Source organism: Falco peregrinus, chromosome 9 (genome assembly GCF_023634155.1).
Source record: "Falco peregrinus isolate bFalPer1 chromosome 9, bFalPer1.pri, whole genome shotgun sequence".
NCBI classification, from domain to species: Eukaryota; Metazoa; Chordata; class Aves; order Falconiformes; family Falconidae; genus Falco; species Falco peregrinus.
The window spans coordinates 7,911,283-7,928,983 of NC_073729.1; the positions used below are offsets into that span (position 1 = coordinate 7,911,283).

The 17,701-nt window shown below is 40.5% G+C and overlaps 1 protein-coding gene across 1 annotated transcript in view; it reads right to left on the bottom strand.

Moving 5' to 3' along the window:
• The window catches only part of INSC (INSC spindle orientation adaptor protein), a 140,938-nt gene extending 125,063 nt beyond the window's left edge, over nt 1-15,875 (bottom strand). Inside the window, exon 1 of the mRNA XM_055814526.1 lies at nt 15,613-15,875. The gene's annotated coding sequence lies outside the window, so the exon portion shown is untranslated. The remainder of the gene's footprint in view (nt 1-15,612) is intronic.
• Nucleotides 15,876-17,701: the final 1,826 nt, after the last annotated feature.

Sequence of the window (17,701 nt, forward strand, 5' to 3'; positions counted from 1 at the left end):
CATCCCACAAGAGTGATAACACCCCTCCAGAATAAATACAACAATCCACTTTTGTGAACCTTATTTATCAAGCGAACCTACTGACATCTTGTCAGCACAAGCACTTCTTTTCATCACCAGAGGTTTGTCAGACCAGAGAATATTATTTCGATACTGCAGCATTAAAAAAAAAAACAAACATACCTTGCATTTGATCTAATTATACTATTACCTGCAATTTCTAGTGGCACTTTAAAGTCTGGACTTTACTCTTCTGCAATAGCACCATAACAAAATACAGCTACATACAGTGAGGCCTAACAGGTTTTATAGCAGTATCTTACATTTTCTTTTAGCAATACCTTTTCTTTTCATGCCATTAACAAAGCCTGTGGTATACAAATATTGATCAGCACTGAATTATGTCAGATTCCTGTCAACAGAGCTTAGTTGCACTGAAGTTTGGCCAGCTGCGCAGTGTTCAAACAATTTCACTGAAGTCCTTTTCTATGGTGAATCACTTTGAGAAGAATATATTATTGTGGACAAACCATAAGCATCTCAAAAGTTCTCACTGTTTGCTTATATTTTAAAACATTCATGCAGTGGTTTTGATCCATTTGCACACCATTTGAGGGTAGTATTACAAAATAGTGTTCATAGTCCTAGGAGGGACTGCACACAGCTACCATTGACTCAGGGGTATGATCAGAACCATGTCTGGCTTCTTTTTGTTTCAAAGGGGTATGGGAATGGGTGAAGCTACCATTTGGGCTAGGTAAAGGTAGTTCCGCCTCTTGCTTAGCAGACTTCATAAACAGAGAGTAGGAGGCAGAGAAGGGCTTTGTTCCTTCCATGCATGCTGTGTGCTTGTACAGAAAGGCAATAACTGATTTTATTGATAACACCATAGAGGTTTCTGGCCTCCCTGGTACCACAACTCCCCTTCTCAGACAAGTAAGCTGTAAACTTGCTTTAAAACTGATACACTAGACACTCTTGTGCCAAGTTTATGAAGCATAAAAACTTTTCAGATGGCTCTAAAAGAGCTTTTAAGTGTCCAAGAAATTACAGACTTATCTACAGAACTGAATCTTCTTTCACTCGCAGTTAACAGACTTCTACTACACAAACTTCGTCATTTTCTCAATAATTTTTCTATCTACTAGCCATCCAGTTTTTATAAACGTATTAAGAACCCCCTTCAAGCTTAATCACTTTTAATGTAAACATATATATCATTAACTGTATAAATAAATTTGCAAAGATATTCATTTAAATCTCCCTCACCTTTCAAGACAAGGCTAAAGCCATTATAAAATCTAAGGTTCAAATTATGTCCTGTTTTTCTCTCATTAGACAGGCACACAGAGAACTAATGCACTATTAAAACCACCACCAAGACAAAACAAAAAGTCGGCTCCTACAAGTCGTCCATGGGAGGCTGCCTTATTACAGCAGAAGCCAAATCAAACACCGTGTGTGGTCTTTGGGAGAGGAGGCCTTTGCTGCGGGAAGGGTTTGCAGTCTCCTGTCCACTAGGAAAGACACTAGCATGAGCAAAGCCATAGAACAGACCAGGACAAACGTAAATAGATCATGAAAGCATTAAAGATACGGGAAAGCAGACTGAATCCAAGGCCTGTGTTCTGAATAACAAAGGACTTTGAGGAGGAGATAAAGCTTCCTATATTAGATGGGCTGCAAAACAATGGTCACAGCCAGGCTCCAGGATTTTATTTTCCTGCTGGTTTTAGTCTCTTCTTCCCCAAATCAACACTATATTGTTCAACAATAAGCACAGCTGATTCTGCCCTTTATGTGGAATGAAGCAAGTGTTTACCAGCTGTCCCAAAGCCATGAAAGGCTCTGTCATGAAAAAAAAAAAAAAAAAAAAAAAAAAAGTCTTTGGCCATCCCAGTACATCAAGTTGTCAAAGTGTTTGAACATGGTTATTGTTACATCTCTGTTAATGTTAAAAAAATAAACCAACAAACAGTGATCTTGTACGACATTTATATAATAAACTATTAATCAAAATCCCTATGCAAAGTTCATCTCTTATTAAAAAAATTAACTTGACAGATTAGCTCTACAAGAGTTGAAAGCTGTCAAACTTAAAAGGCTGTGCCATAGTTCTCCCCCACAGCTTTTGGCAAAAGCTAATCAACATAGCTTTTCAACATCCCCTAGTTAATTCACTGGCAAAGACAGAAGAATTTACACTCCTCTTGCGTAAGGTTATGTTAAAATTGCATCTATTTTTGCAGCAGATCTTACACATCCAAATCCCTCTGTAAATATCCCCCAGTTTCCACAACAGCAAGGCCACCAGGAACCCAGTGTATCAGAGATCAATGATGAAACCTTCTTCTTCCCACTTGCAGTGTGTCATATGCAGATTGCGTACTGCCTGAAAAAATAAAGAGCAAACCCCTGACAAAAACGTAAGATAGGGATTTATCCTTGCTTTGCTTTTAGGTACCACATATTTGAAATTGAACTCTACAAATTCCAGGAAGCCAAAGAACAAATCAGAGCAAACAAATACCAACACAGCAGAGTTTTCCCAGGTCTGGCGCCACCAATCTGCTGTTTTAGCAATTCCTGTAGGAAGTAGTGTCTTTGCACATCTGTTTTAATTTCAGAGTTTGAGAACACTTCCTACTTAGAAAAAGATATTGGTACTTCTTGACTCCTGGATCCTGTTCTCATGTGTGCCTATGACTAAATGAAACTTAGCGTATTCACCAACTTATTTTTGCTACAGTATAGCTCATGCTTACCTTCCTACACATATGTATAATTCACTTAAAAATCAATAGCTGATCTAAAGTTTTCCTAGGAAAGGCATTACAGTATTTGCAATGAACCAAATTGTCTCTTCAGACACTTATGGAAGTTTGGCTCCATAAGAACACATCACAGAAACCCCCAAAATACATTTCCCTACACTCACCACACTGCAGTATGTGATGTGCCACAGCCATTTCCTCTTTCTGAAGATGCACATAATTGTGGTATCTTAGATAATGCAGTGAGCATGGAGAAATGGTAACCTTTGAAATGGAAAAATGATAGTTTGCACAGTAATTGCAAGCTATCATAAACTGCAAGACAGAACAAAGGCTGGCCCCAGTTCGAGGCAATTAAACTCCACAGCAATCAAAATAAAAATAAAAAGCCTTTGTCACAGATGTACTTTTTCATATTTACTGGAAATAGTGAAGCAGCTCAGCCTTAACGAATCAAGAGACTGAGCCAACCAAACTACAGGTCTGGCCTCTGGGAAGACTCTGGTCTGTGCCCCAAAACAAACCAAAACACACACACCCCCCAAAAAAAACCCCAAAAATAAAGCAGCCAACAAACAAACAGGGGAACAGGCACTAACTCAGAATTTTCTTTCCAAAAGTAGCAGCTGGCAGCCAGGTCAACGGGAGGAAGGCAAGCATTGCTTTACGGACCTGGAGCCGTTGCAGAGTTTGTCTGGCATTCAAGAAATGATCTTATCTCCACTGATGGGCATTTTGTTTATGGAATCAAATCCATAGCAAGTAATGAACAGTGATTTGGCACATAAAGTCACACTTCATTATTTCTCAAAAATCTGGACTTATATTTCTATTTAGCATATGTAATAACTAATAAAGCAATTGAGTTAATACAACCTGAAAGCTAAAAGATTACTTTTACAGCACTGTGATGGGTCAGTTCCCTCCTTTAAGCAGCATCATTCCCTCTTTAGCAATATTACTCCCTCTTTCACATCCTCATCTCATTTTCTTCAAATCAATTACCCCTGTGCCCATTCCTTAAATTTATTTTGGAGGTGCCTAGGCTGCGGGGAAGAGGAAAAAAAAAACCTCAGAAAGTGTTTTAAATTGAAAAAGGCTGTAGAAACCTGAATACATTTTTAACAAAGAAAACTTGAGGCAGTGTGAAAAACTCTACATATTATCCTTTTATAAGAACTTTTCTCCCCTGGTTAGTTCCCTGTTCTTATTATTCAAAAGAATGAGTTCTTGCTTCTTACTCTTTCCCCCTCCTTCTCTTCTTTCTTACACACTATTTGCTTTTGAAAGGAATTGGGAATTTTAAGCCCTTTCTGTACCTGGTGTGCTTGCTGTTACAGAGGCCTTTCATTAGGAGATTACATAAGTGGTACTTGAAGCAATAATGGTGCAAAACAATATTGTAAAGGAACAATTTATTCATGTGATAAGAATTGCCTCATTTATTTTCCATAGAAATAGATCTGATTAAATTAATGTTTCTGTTTTCAAAGCCCATTAAACTGTAGTCTGCCCTTGGTAAATGGTACAGAGATTCACGGTGCTCAACAATATTTTTGGTTTGTTTATAATAAGTTTTATTTACTATCATTTTGTGACGTAGCTTCTTGTGCTCAGGTTTTGACAACGGCAAATAAAATTCTGCTGAAAATAGAAGCAAATAAGATTGACACAAATATTTCCATCTTCCTAGCTGTGTCCAAAAAATGCAAGATTTGAGAGAAAAACTGAAATTCTCATATGATGTACCATTAGGCGCAAGAGCTGCTAACCAGGATCATAAAGAAGAACTTAAGGCACAGGGAGCCTGATTAATCCTAAACTATTCTCCTGTCTGTCCTTCAGGCACAGTTGCCAGCCTCTCCATGGAAATAGCTCCAAAATCTGCCACCATGTGTTTGTGAAATAACTTCACTCTAGGAAAGTGCACGTTTTATAAGCACCTTTTTTAGATAGCATGTTTATCCATGGAAACTCCCAAGAAACTAAGAGAAGAAGAAGAATATTCTTAAATCAAACAATATTATCTAGATCACATCCTGACACAAGGTCATTTTTCTGCATGTGGGGGTTTTTGATGAGAGAGAGAATGACAGAACACTAGTCCGTGAATTCTGGTACTGCCCTTGAGCACTGCAGGGTGGGTGCCTGCCATTCCCAGCAAAAGCTACAACTAAAGAGAGAAAAAATAGTATTTACCTTATTCAGTATAGGAGTAGAATAATTTTTAGAAAGTTTTTTATAGGATTCTGCAGTCCTGCTGTTTTTCTTCCACCTCTACAACAGGGCCTTTGGTTTGTGGTTGTGTTTGGGTTTTGGGGTTTTGTTTTTTTTTTCTTAATTCAATTGTCTTTGGGGAGTTATTTTAAGTTATTCCATAAAGAAAGTAAACGCTTCTCTTTTGTCCATTAGTACAGTAACAAAGTACACAACCCTGAGCATCCAGAGAGCACCTTATCACCTTTGGCTTTAGTTTGAACAAGGAACTGTGCTGTAATGATAGTGTCTAATGTGGCAAGCAGTGTTTTTCTTTTAATCTTCATTGAACTTCATCTGTATTGTTATCATGCTCAGATCAGTATTAAAATTAAGACAGTGGTTTTATTTCCACCCATCATCATGAAGGGAGTAAGGAGGATCCAGAAACATTACAAATTTAAGTGATCAAATTGAGAGAGAAGTGACATCTCTGTCCTCTCCATTTTGCATGTTTGTCCTCAATTTTTTTTAAAACAAGATGTAGAAGTGGCACGTTCACAGCTACAACTGAACTGTTTTGCCATTTTTGTGCTTTATTATGAACAAGCAACGCTAACAGGTTGGCCAAGGGCTTCATAGTAGTCCTGGCAATTTACAGTCTATCCTCTCTCTGCTTTCAAATCCATACAAAACAATCACCGTGATGCTCAGACCAAAACACAGACTATTTTTGTCACATTGCCACCCTTCAACACCAACAAGACACCGGCAATACATTTTACTATTACATCATTTTTTACCTGTTCGTAGTACCCAGGCCTACTTCATTGTTGACCTTTCTGCCAGATGTATTGGTTCCTGCAGGATATTATGAAAATAACTGTATAAAACCTAACTTTTACTAGAGCTGATCAGATCCAATGTGAGATAATCTTCACTGTACACAGCTGTTCTGAAGGTCCCAATGGGAAGCTGCACACTTTTTTGGATTGCCAGACAGTGGGGGCTTGGGGGCATTTTGGAGACAGAAAGTAAAAGCAGATCTGGGGGGGCTTAAAGAAAGGAAGCAGGGGAGAGGACAGATTTATACACTCAGAAGAAGAGTATAACTCCAAAGTACTTACTAAGGAATTTACAGCTGCTGTTTGACTGAAGTGAGCTCTCTCAGGTATTAGCTGTATTCATCCCAACACACACTTGGGAGCACATTTTCCACTCACATGGTAGTTATGGCCTAAGCTATTTTTTTTCCTTAAACTCCATTTCCCAAAAAAAACTAGCAAACATGCACACCTATGTCTAGTCAAGCAGAACAAAAAAAACCCCAAAAAAACCCAAAAACACACCCCCACCTCAAAAGGTTGCCCCGCTTTCTAAAGCATAGAAACCCAACCTCTATGTGGGAATCAACACAAATTTGCATCCCAGCTATAAAGCCTCAGTTGCAGCTTCTAAGTGCTAATGTAGGTTCACACATGTAGTACATAATCACAGCCACACATCAACAGTTTAACTTTCAAAGTTAAACAGATTCTGGAGGTGCAAAATTTTCTCTCCAAATTCTAAATTTCAGAGCCAGTTAATTGCTTCTCCATTTGTAGAGGACAACAAAATAGCAATGAAGGCTTAGAAGACACTTACCAGGGAGCATATTTAAGATTTATTCCAGTTTCAGAGTCATTATTAATTTCAAAATGATACTTTGGATTAATAAAAGCAGTCTTTTATATTTCTTTGCCAAATCACATGATGCTGATTGTCCGGCCAGTTGGGGTTTGGTTTTGTTTGTTTGTTTTCTTGTGGAAACTAATTTGCCAGCAGCCCTACTTCTTTGCAGGGGTGATGCGTCTGCAGCAAGGCGATCAGGACAGTCTATTTAGTGATTGCTATGGGTGCCTACCAACACTTTTCTGATGAGCACAGCTAGTAGAGGGAAATACAATCTTAAAGTTACTAAACCAGTTAATCCTTAACACATGGAACAGTGAGAGGCAATTCTCTGGCCAGGAAAGCTTTCTCACAATGGATTATAGAAAGCCTAATTTGAATGATGAGAGTATGATGGTGTTCCAGCCAAGAAAGCTGCAAATATTTTAAATGAAATAGTTTGAGGATGCTGATGTTTTACATCTGCTCCTCCAGGGTATTTTTGTAATGGTCAAGTTAAGGCCCTAAGCCCAGATCTAGATCATGAGTTTCTAAGGATATTACCTATATTTTTCCTAATTCATATATGGATACTGTAAGTAGTAAACCCCCTATATGTAGGACAAAATTCTGAAATAGACTCACTGTATGCAAAATGTGCTATATTACACTACAGCTTCTTGCTCTAGGACAGAGACTGACACAGAAGGCTTCAAGTAATATAAAGTTTAGAGAAAAGTCTGAGTTCATAAATCATTATTTGTCCAGTTTCAGTACTCTTGGAGTAATGTGTCTGCAAAGCCTCCAACAGATGCCTTGCTCCAACACAAGGGAACATTGCATTTTCCTAACTAGTAACTGTGTTCACATCCATGGGAGTGGCATGGACCAAATTTTACCAAAGATAAAGTTTGAACTACCTTTTAATTGTGTGTTGCCTATTCATCAAATTAACAGCAATAAATCACGCTAAGTCTGAGTACTTGATGACTTTCCCATGATGGGCTCTAACCATAAAAGAAACTTTTGTTTCTCTAGGTTTATTTGCAAGTAATATATTCTGAAAGATATTTATTGCTTACACATTTTACAGGCTGATTATCTGTTGTTGTTTCTGTACTTAAGTTTGTACAGTCTGTATATTTAAATAAGAGTATATATTTAAGTGAAGTCAACCCTAGATCTCTTTAAAAAGAGGATATCTCTTTCTCTTTTTTTATAAGGCTTGTTACCTCAGCTGTGCTTCCCACCTGGGCAGTGGCTTGGACAGACAATTATTCTCTGGGCTCCAGCTCTGATCATTTGAAAAGCCACAAACTTGAGCCATTGTTGAGGAAGTCAATTCTTCCAAGCTGTGCAGCTTAATGGCCACAGAGTACTTTGCTTAGGGTGAAGTTTTGCCATGGCCAGAAGTTTTAGTGGTGGGTTTTTCCTAATGATTAGGCAGCCCCTTTTTGTAAGCATTGCGACTGGGTTTTTTTTTCAGAAGTTTGAACCAAATCAAAAAAAACAACCCCATACTAAATATCAGATTCACTAATCTATGCAAGTCACAGCCTTAGAAATACATCTATCAGATACATCCAGGAAAAACTTCAACACAAAATCTAGAAAACTGGACCAACAAAACCATGGTGATTGCAGAGCAGGGCCAAGTGCAGGGGTCTGGATTTGAAGTTTTCAAGGTCTTTCTTGATACATCGACAGATACTTGCATAGAAGACATATACGTCATACATATGCAGTTTCAAAGCTCAGTCAGACTGATAGACAGTATATTGTAGACTTGACTAGATTTAAAATCTTGAAATCATTCTCACAGGTATCTATTTCAGTTACTGCCCTTAGTTTAGAGCATAAGTTAGGGAGCTAACCAAGAGGGATTTCAGCCCAGAGTCTCCAGCCTACGCAGATCGTGAGACAAGGACAAACTAAACACCCAGAGATATAAGAGACAGGCTACCTTCCCCACTTCTGCAGCCAGTGGGGTGAAAGCTTATCTCCAGGGCAAAGCTTGAGCAGCCCCCTATAACATGCACTAAGCAGCTTGCTGTCCTTTAGCCTCTGTTGGCAAAGGCTCCTGTGGTACAGCAGTGACTCAGAAGTTTGAGGAGCTCATGGGGGATTGCCCTTGGGGAGGAGATAGCTCCTGGGGTATTGCTGCATGCTGTGGAATACCTCCAAACAATATTGAGCAAGAAAACTCTCAGCTGCCCTGAGAGCTGGGCAGCCAGTCCCCTCAAAAGCATCACCAAGAGGCCTTACTTTATATAAGAAAGGCTGCTTTCGTACAGTTTTACTGCAGAACCAGAGGATGATGGCGCGCCATCATCATCTAGCACCACATACAGACTTGGATTCAGCTTTTTAAAAAAAAACCAAAAACCCACACACACCACACAGAGTCAAATCCACAGAAGCAACTATACTTACACAACCTCCAGGTTCACAGAAGAAAGCCATAGCCTTCTTCTCATGTGCTGAAGCTGCCAGCTTCTTTTCCTGTCTCAAATTACTCTCCACTGAGGTGGCTGGTCAGTGATGCGCACTGATTTCACACTTTTCAATCATTTAACAGCACTCCATAAACTGCTAAATTCAGAAACCCCAAACACCCACTCTCAAATACTTTCCAAGCTTATTAGTGTAAATCTAACCCACCTGTGCAAGCTGGTAGAGAAGCACAGGCTGTGCTTGTCAACACAAAACAGCAGTGGAAGGGGAGCAATAAATAAACACAACAGAAGCTATGACAGAGAAAAGCTGTCCTGCTCACAATCAAGTCAATGGCACAAGTCCCAACGAGAAGCAGTGTTGCGCCCTGCATTGGCAGCCAAGAGCTCAGTGCAGTAATCTTACTTTCCCTCTGCCTTCCTGTGCAGCTTGCTAAAGAAATGAAATTCCCAGTGAGTGCGTTCTTACACAGCGTATCCCTTATCTTCTTACTGGAAACACAAGAAAATTCATTGCGACCGGAGCCTGTGCTGTAACACTGATAGTATTTCAGCACAACAGGTAAATAAAGAAAAGCCTTACATAACAGTCTACATTCAAGACACTTAAATCTGCAGTTTCCAATCCACTTTATGCACTTTCAGTCACATAAAAGTAAAACGCTTTTCCCTAGAAGAAAACCGAGGATGGTGGAAAAAGGCAATGTATTCTACTGGCCCATTTAACAAATGAAACATTTGCTTTCTGTTTGGTGTAAAGTGACAGCCAGCTTATTAGAGCTGACACTGATCCTCCCAAGAGGATTTCCGTGAGCCAGTCGCACAGGTGAAGGTCAAAGCAGCAAAGGAATTAAATGAAGAGAGGAAGGAAGCAGCTTCCCCTTAAGCACAGAAATTAACTAACAAAAAATCTATTCCTACTGCAGCCCCCACTGGTTGGAAATACAGCACTTGCAAAATGCTCTGTTCTTGAGAAATGCTTCCAAGACACTCTTCGAATTTAAGGTTTTTATACCTGGTCACCAGCTCCATGTGCTGCAGGCACAACCGCAGTGCAGCTCTCCCCTGCAATAAGGGCTCTATGAATGCAGTTTGTGCCGTGTCACTGCCTGACTTCATCAAAGGCAACACGTGTAATGTTCTTACTTATGAACCATACATCAGGAGTGATGTATCTGAGAACAATAATTAACATGGGATGATCCACTTTAAAAAGGGAGTAATAAGAGAAAGACAGCCATACTGCCTCAGTGAGTTTTAACTCCCCTGCCAGGCATGCACAGCTGGCTGCAGAGAGCTGAACGAGTTGTCTGGCTGCCCTCAGCAGACCTTCAACACCCCAGAGGAATTAAGAGTTTAGCTAAGAGATGATCAGATTTTGCCAAGGTTTGTTTAGCACTCCGGCTTCTGCCTCTCCGAGTCCAGCCTGGGCCACGGCCTCCCTGTGACACCGGGATCTCAGCAGCTGCTGCCCCACAGCAGAAGCTGGAGAAGGATGTTTGCTTCCCCAGGAGGGGAGATGCAGAGCTGGTGACAGGGTATAGGTCTGGAAAGAAATGGGGATTTGAGCCCTGGTAGCATAGGAAGTCCTGCCTCAGATGAGATCCACTGTCTTGTTGTGGGAAACCCCTAAGGGGAGATGGAGCCCATGACGGTCATTTTCATGTTTGCTGTGCTGAAATTACAGCACTGAAAATAAAGCAACACATTTTTACTAACCCTGACTCCACTGCACTGAGCGTCCTGTCTATCTGCACTGTCTGGGTCCCCGCTAACATACATAGTCACACTGGGAATGTGGGTGCTGGTGCACTCACATCCGACCTGGGCAGCTCAACAGCCTGGCACAGGTGACACAGGACAGCTCTCACTCACCTCGCGCTGTGCCCAACTCCAGGACAAGCTGGGTTTTACTTCCAAAATTTGTTGATGCTTCAACTGGGCAAATGCCTAATGACGGTGTGAGCTGTGCCTCGGGAGCCCTTGCAACCAGCACATTTGTTACATCTTTCACATTTCAAGAGAGCAGTAGAGCAGCTGAAAGTTCTAAGCCCAACCTTGGCCAGTGCAGCCCCCTCTGGAAATCTCTTACTCTAAATATTTCAGCTCTCTTCCAGCACTGGTTTTAACTCCTTCCTGACCAAGAACCCAAAAAGCATCAGAGTGAGCAGTTTTGGGCTGTCAGTGATCCATCAACATCTGGGCATTTTGGGTTTCCCTAACAGTTATTGAAGTCAGTGAGGAGCATTTGGATTTGCAGGGAGAGGTCACTAAATCAGATCTGACAGGCGCCAGCATCTCTGGGTTTAATCTCAGCACTCTCCAGGCACACCTGTGTGATACAAGGTCACAGATTTTATTATTTTTTCATGTCCATATCTCACTCACTTAAAACCATGAGGGCCTGTCCTGGCCAGAGACAAATTAATGTGGCTCTGTACATTAGGGCTCTGCCAGGGTATACAGTCTGGAGATCTGAATGTATAAAACCAGTATCATTTCTCTGGAAGTAGCTTTTCACTGGTGTCTGTTAGGTCTGACCAACAGTTTTTCTCAGTAACTCTGATTTATTGCAATTCTGATGAGTTGGCATTCTGGTATCACAAAGGATCATGTGCAGCTACACGAGAGAGCAATCAGGACCACAGAAACCAGGTTGTTGTCATTTGATCTAACCGGGATTAAGGTCCAAAAATAAGCATGTTTGAGAACAAAATTTCAATTTCTGAAACGCGATCTAACCAGGATTAAGGTCCAAAAATAAGCATGTTTGAGAACAAATTTTCAATTTCTGAAACGCATCAGGCAAGTAATTTGGTCTATTGAATACTGTGGTCACTTTTCAGACAGAGCTAGGCATGGCATACAGAGCAGTGCTTGACCCCTTCCCTCCTAAACACAAAGAGAAAGAAGTTGAGTGGGTTATTACCTGGTTCCTCTGTAATCAGGGAGGAAATGGTGCCCATTTAGGCTACCAGATATGACACCAGTGGCCCTGCGTCCCCATGGGAGCTCACACAAGAATGATTCCCAACCATTTCTGGCTGTGCCACGGGTTTTTCCCACATGACAGAAGAGCTGGGCAGGTTTACTTTCACAAGATGTTCTAAATTTGCTAGACAAATAAGTGGGACAGAGACAGGCGTATTATCCCCATGTGTCACTACTTTCCCAGCAAAGTAAGAGTCAGAAATACTATTTTCCAATTCTCAGTCCTCCTCCAAATCACTCCTAGTAGATTTGGGTCGGTTTGCAAGACTGTTACTTTTTTGTTTGGCAACACCTCTTCCTTGAGCTAACAAGATCAATACAGGAATGTCTGGATGTCAGAGGCACACTCAGAAGGATCTGAGAAGTTTGGCTTAGCCATAAAGTATTGCAGAGTCCCAGATCTTCTCATATGACCTACTCCAGTATTAATCAAAGGTTTCAATCCTGACACTCTGGATAATATCCTGAGCTTGAGCACATCTCCATGGAAGACCCCAGGAACAGGATATAATCAAATACATTCCTTGGCGCGACACAATTTCTATGAAATACTGAATTAAGTCACTTGTGTACTCTTCACACTTAATATACAGCACCTACCCACATAAACATGCTGAGGTAGAAATGAACTAATAACTAGCTCCAATCTCTTTTAAAGGTCACAAGCCTGCTAAAATGTTTTCAATGCATTTTCAAGTAAGCCTACCTAAAACCTGAGGATCTCTTGCCTTCTGCTGGGCTCCCAGCACAAGGTGCTTTCCCTCCCTGTGGAGCTTCACCTGCAGAAGTTCAGTTCTTCCCAGGGCTTTTCCTTTGGAGTCTGACGTCTGCAGAGTGAGCATCTTTCACCAGACCATCTTCCCTCTGCTACCTCCCACCCCAGTGACATCTGCAGATGGAGGGTTAGAGTCCAGAAAACACAGAGGGGATAGTAGGGAAACAACTGAGCTACTTGACTTACAACTAAGCACAACCTGTTTAGAAGTCCATTAGAAAAGTTATGGTTAATCACCACTTGGCAGGGAGGGAGCGAGAAGCAAAGAAGAAATCTTGCTTAAGAGATAAGGACAACAGTATCTTATCCCAGCTGAAGTTCTTTTTCCTGTGTGCTTAACAGAAGTTCATTCTACTGGGTGCTCTGTGCAGCTCTCCCAAACCGATCTAGCTTTCATCTGATGACCATATTCAAAAGGACTCTTCCAGCGAGAGAAAGAGAGCATGGGTACTCAACCTCTGAATTTCCTTTTAGACAGTGTTGCCATTTGTGACACTCTCAGGGACCCCTATGAAGGGCTATGAGACCCCCTACACTACAAGGCATTTCCATATGGACCAGTGCCACCCATTTTATGGCCCATTAAGGCCAGACAGCCACCTGGGGAGATGACTGAAGAATGAAGCATGGAGTTAATTGGGCCAGGTACACAGGAGGCAAAAGAAAGTTGGCACACGGTCACTCATGCTACTCTAGCTGATTACACTGGTAGTAAACCTTGCACTCTGAGACCACATTTGCTTTCAGGGCCCAAGAAAAATATGTGCTTCCTCCTGTGTTCATTAAGTTGCTATGAACACTGCTGTGCAACTCCTGTGAAAAACCAAAGAGCTTTCCATGGCTGTGCCATCCTGTATGTGCCTCTCCAGCAACTTGCTTCAAGCCATTTTATTTCCTCTTTCATCACCAGAGCTTTCTGCCAGAATTGACACATTAAGTATTTGGCATTCAAAAAATAATAAAAAAGGGTGAATGAGGAAAAAACGCATCGGCACACAGAATGATGGTTGTAAAGATAGCAATAGCAATGTAAGTGCCCTTTGGAAAAAAAAGTTTACATAGGCCAAAGGATGACTGCCAATAAATACTAATATCCTTTATTAGACATTGCATGTCTTAACCCCATTTCCCTTAATTCTTTATTACACATTTTACCTTGTACAACACTGATGGAGATTTAAAGCCATCTCAAAGAGTACAAGGGTGTATAATAGAAGCAAAGGAACACTTTGATTTCCTCTTTACCCAAGAGGAGGAAACAAACTAGTGAGAATAGTGAAGTGTTAAAATGTGTGAGCTATTTTTCAGTCTTCAGAGTATCATCCCTACAAACAGTAATGTAGACCTACCAAATCCATAAAATATTTCGTTTTTATCTGCTTCTACAGGTGCAGCACAATTTCAGCCTCCAAAACGTTGTACAGGTTTCTTGGTAAGATTTTCAGCAAACAAATTAAAACCAAACTGTACAAGGACTGCAGTCCTGCAACATGAAACTGCGAAGATTTTTAAAGTGAATATTATACTCCTGTGTCAATTTCAGTGAGACTTGTCATCCATACTTACCTGTACAAATGAATCTTTAAAATATGAAGCCCCATGTATGGGGGGAGTGGGGTAGGATGGGTGTTACCAATTTATATATTATGAAAATTAAAATAGATTTATGTTATTCTAGCATTTATTAGCCTTGAATTTAAACCACATGCTTCATTTAGTTAAAGAGAGGAGGGAAACAAAAAACAGCAAAAAAAAGGTTTTCATGAAAATGGCCCTGTTTTAGGAGGAACTTGGTACAACTGTCTTTACACTGCCAGCACACTTCCACACCCATCTGGACGTGAACCACTTTAAACAAAAAGCATAGATAATACCATTGCAGCTTTTTTTCAGTCTGTCTGTAGAAACTGCCACATGTGCAACTGAGAAAAAGTATCTAACCCAGTAACAGCTTTCCCTTTCCAAGAGGAAATATTTGCATCAGTGTATGCAAGTTTTAGAAATACAGAAATAATTGCCTCAAGGCTGCACTATGCTCACTCTCCATGGACTTCAGAGATAGGACCGTTCACAAAAAATGAAGATATGGCTCAAAGTAAAGTAATGACACAAAAATATATGCTAAGAGCCAGAAACACAAGTCTTGAACTGCAGAAGAAATCATTCTGAAAAACTGTTACCACATACACATTCACATTCTTTTTTATATTCAAAGCATATGAACGTTCCAGTCCAAAATGCATTGACAGAAAAAGTTGTTCAGCTGCTAAAACATCACATCTAACACTCACTGCTGTTACAGAGCATCGGTGTGGATTTAATCTCACAGGCAGCTCAGAAGACTATGGACAAATATTATCACACGATAATAATTACCATTTGTTCTCATTCTCTTTCTGTATATACCGACAAATACGCTTTTTCGGCTGAAGCAGCCAATTACCTGCTGTGCTTTGTAAGCTCCCATCCACATTCCCCAGGAAACAGATAATGCGCCATGCCGCACAGTGAGGAGAGCTCACTTGGATGCAAAATAATTCTGAACTTACTTAAGTAAAGTCTCTCCGCTGCATTCGCAGGCTGAGCTATGTGTTAGCCGTATTTATTCACCACTGAAAGACTACACTTTACAGTTATAACCCTAGCAAATACTGAGCATTTAAATAATTCTACTTTTGCTGAGCTGCACAAAGGGGTTTTATTCTTCTACTACAGCTGTACACAAAAGAATAGAGTGCCATTTCAAATCAGAACTCCTGAAGTTACTACTTACCAGCTTGTGATTATATATTCAGTAAGCCCGAGGAGCTGAAAAGATTTTGTTGCAGAAGACAAAAGTTACTAAAAAGCAGGCAAAGTTAACAAAAATGAAGGGAAACTAGGATAAATCATCTCTTCATTCATCTACTTAAATGTTTCTGAAGACTAAAAAGGACCTTAAAGAAAGTGCTCTCAGCAAAGACTACATCCTCTTGTCAGTCAAACCCTGCATAGTTTCAGCTAGGCATCCGTCCAAAAAGACATGGAATTATTCTATTTTTGTCTTCCAATGCAAGTGGAAACATTTGTACAGATTTGTGGTGAGGATTTCAATTTTTGTAGTGGTCAGCTAGTAGAGGAATGTAATTAAAGACCCTGTTAAACATAAGACTGCCCACAAAGGAGGAATTGGATAAATATGGAGATAAATAACAATTCCATTATAATAGAGTCTGATATAGAAGCACAATAAAAACTTTCAGTAAGGTTAAAAATCCAGATGTGGTTTACTGGAAGAAAGTTTAAAAAAACTTTTTTTTAAAACATCATTGTTGTCAGGAGTAGTGGGACAACACCACAATTTCAACAAATGTAGGTTTATCTTTTTTAATGAAATTATTGTAGTAAAAAAAAAATCAATGATATTACATAGAAAGCTAAACATTTGTTTTACCACCCATGTTATGTCTGGTATGTTACTGTTTTTATTCAACACAGGTGTTTCCTTAGAAGTACTTCACATTTTGCCTATTGCTGACTTATAAAATTAACCTTCTAAACCTCTGGCTTTGTGAAGTATGAAAATACCTTGGAACACATTTCACTTCTGTTGCATTTAGTTTTTACTCTTACATCAATAAGAAAGCATGGTCGTTTTCTGCATACATCTGGGCTGGAGGCTGACACTGTGACTCAGTGTACATCTTTACTGATCCCTTGAGATCTCCAGCTATGAGGCTTTCCTCACAAGGGAAGCTTTTAGTTCAGTTCCCCAAACTCTGTCATCATCGAGGAGGCTGTCTTCTTCTCTCTGCTCCAACTTCCTCGCCCGTTGCCTCTTTCACACTTGCTTGTTATTCTGCTCCCATCAACCCCCTTGATGTCCTCCATCACTGCCCTTTCCCATGACACACTGACACCTTTTTTTTGAGTCACCTTTGTAGCTCTAAGTCCCTGTCTCCTGGTCCTGCTCACCTAGTGAACACCCTATACCTGGCTGGTCAGTCTTAGGGCTCCTCCAGCCACTGCTGCCTGCTGGGCTATCTTCCAAGCTACTCCTTAAAAGCAGAAGACTCTCTCCTGAATTAGTCCATGAAGTAAGCTGGCCCTGGCTGTCATCATCCCTCAGGCCAAAGCCTTCATCCACACGCACTAGAAGATGTGAGTCAACCATAAGAGTAAGTTGGAGGGTTGTGAGGAACAAACGGTACCTTTTTTAGCAGAGAAGAAAAGAAGGACTTGCTGTCGCCCTGTTCCCCAGTTCTCCATACTTACACGTTGATTTTTTGCTCTGATGTTTCAAGTTTCCTTACAGTGCAAATGACCTTGGGGTAGGAAATGTCTCTTTCTACATTTTGAATTAGTCTCTTGTATAACAGAATCCAGTCTTTTTACACTGCTGGACATTATCGCAAAGCAAGCAAGAAATAAGCTCTTTCTTTAACATCTTGCTACTTATTATCTTCTTACTCAAATCACAGCTTTTGAGAGATGTAGCTCTGAGTCAATGAAAAGATTCATTTTAATTTTAGGGATGAAAAAGGGAGATAAAAAAACCCTCTGTGTAGATGGGCACACATTGTAGATGGATGCACACATATCACCAGAAAAGACAGCAGGTATTAAAGCTTCAGCAGGACAAGAAACTTGCTTCGCTTTGAAACATCTCAAGCACGTTACTGTGCAGGTGCCTCTAACCAGGAACATGACAGGCTGTCACCCCATCCTTTAATTCTCATGTTTGCTGAGAGTAGGCCAAGCAGATGTGAAGGAGAGGGGCATAAGCCAGGGTGCAGGGGTGGGAGCAGAAGGGCAAAAGGAAGCCCTAACTGCCAAGGTGCAGCTCTGCTTAGATTACATTTGGGGAGGCAGGATAAGGATAA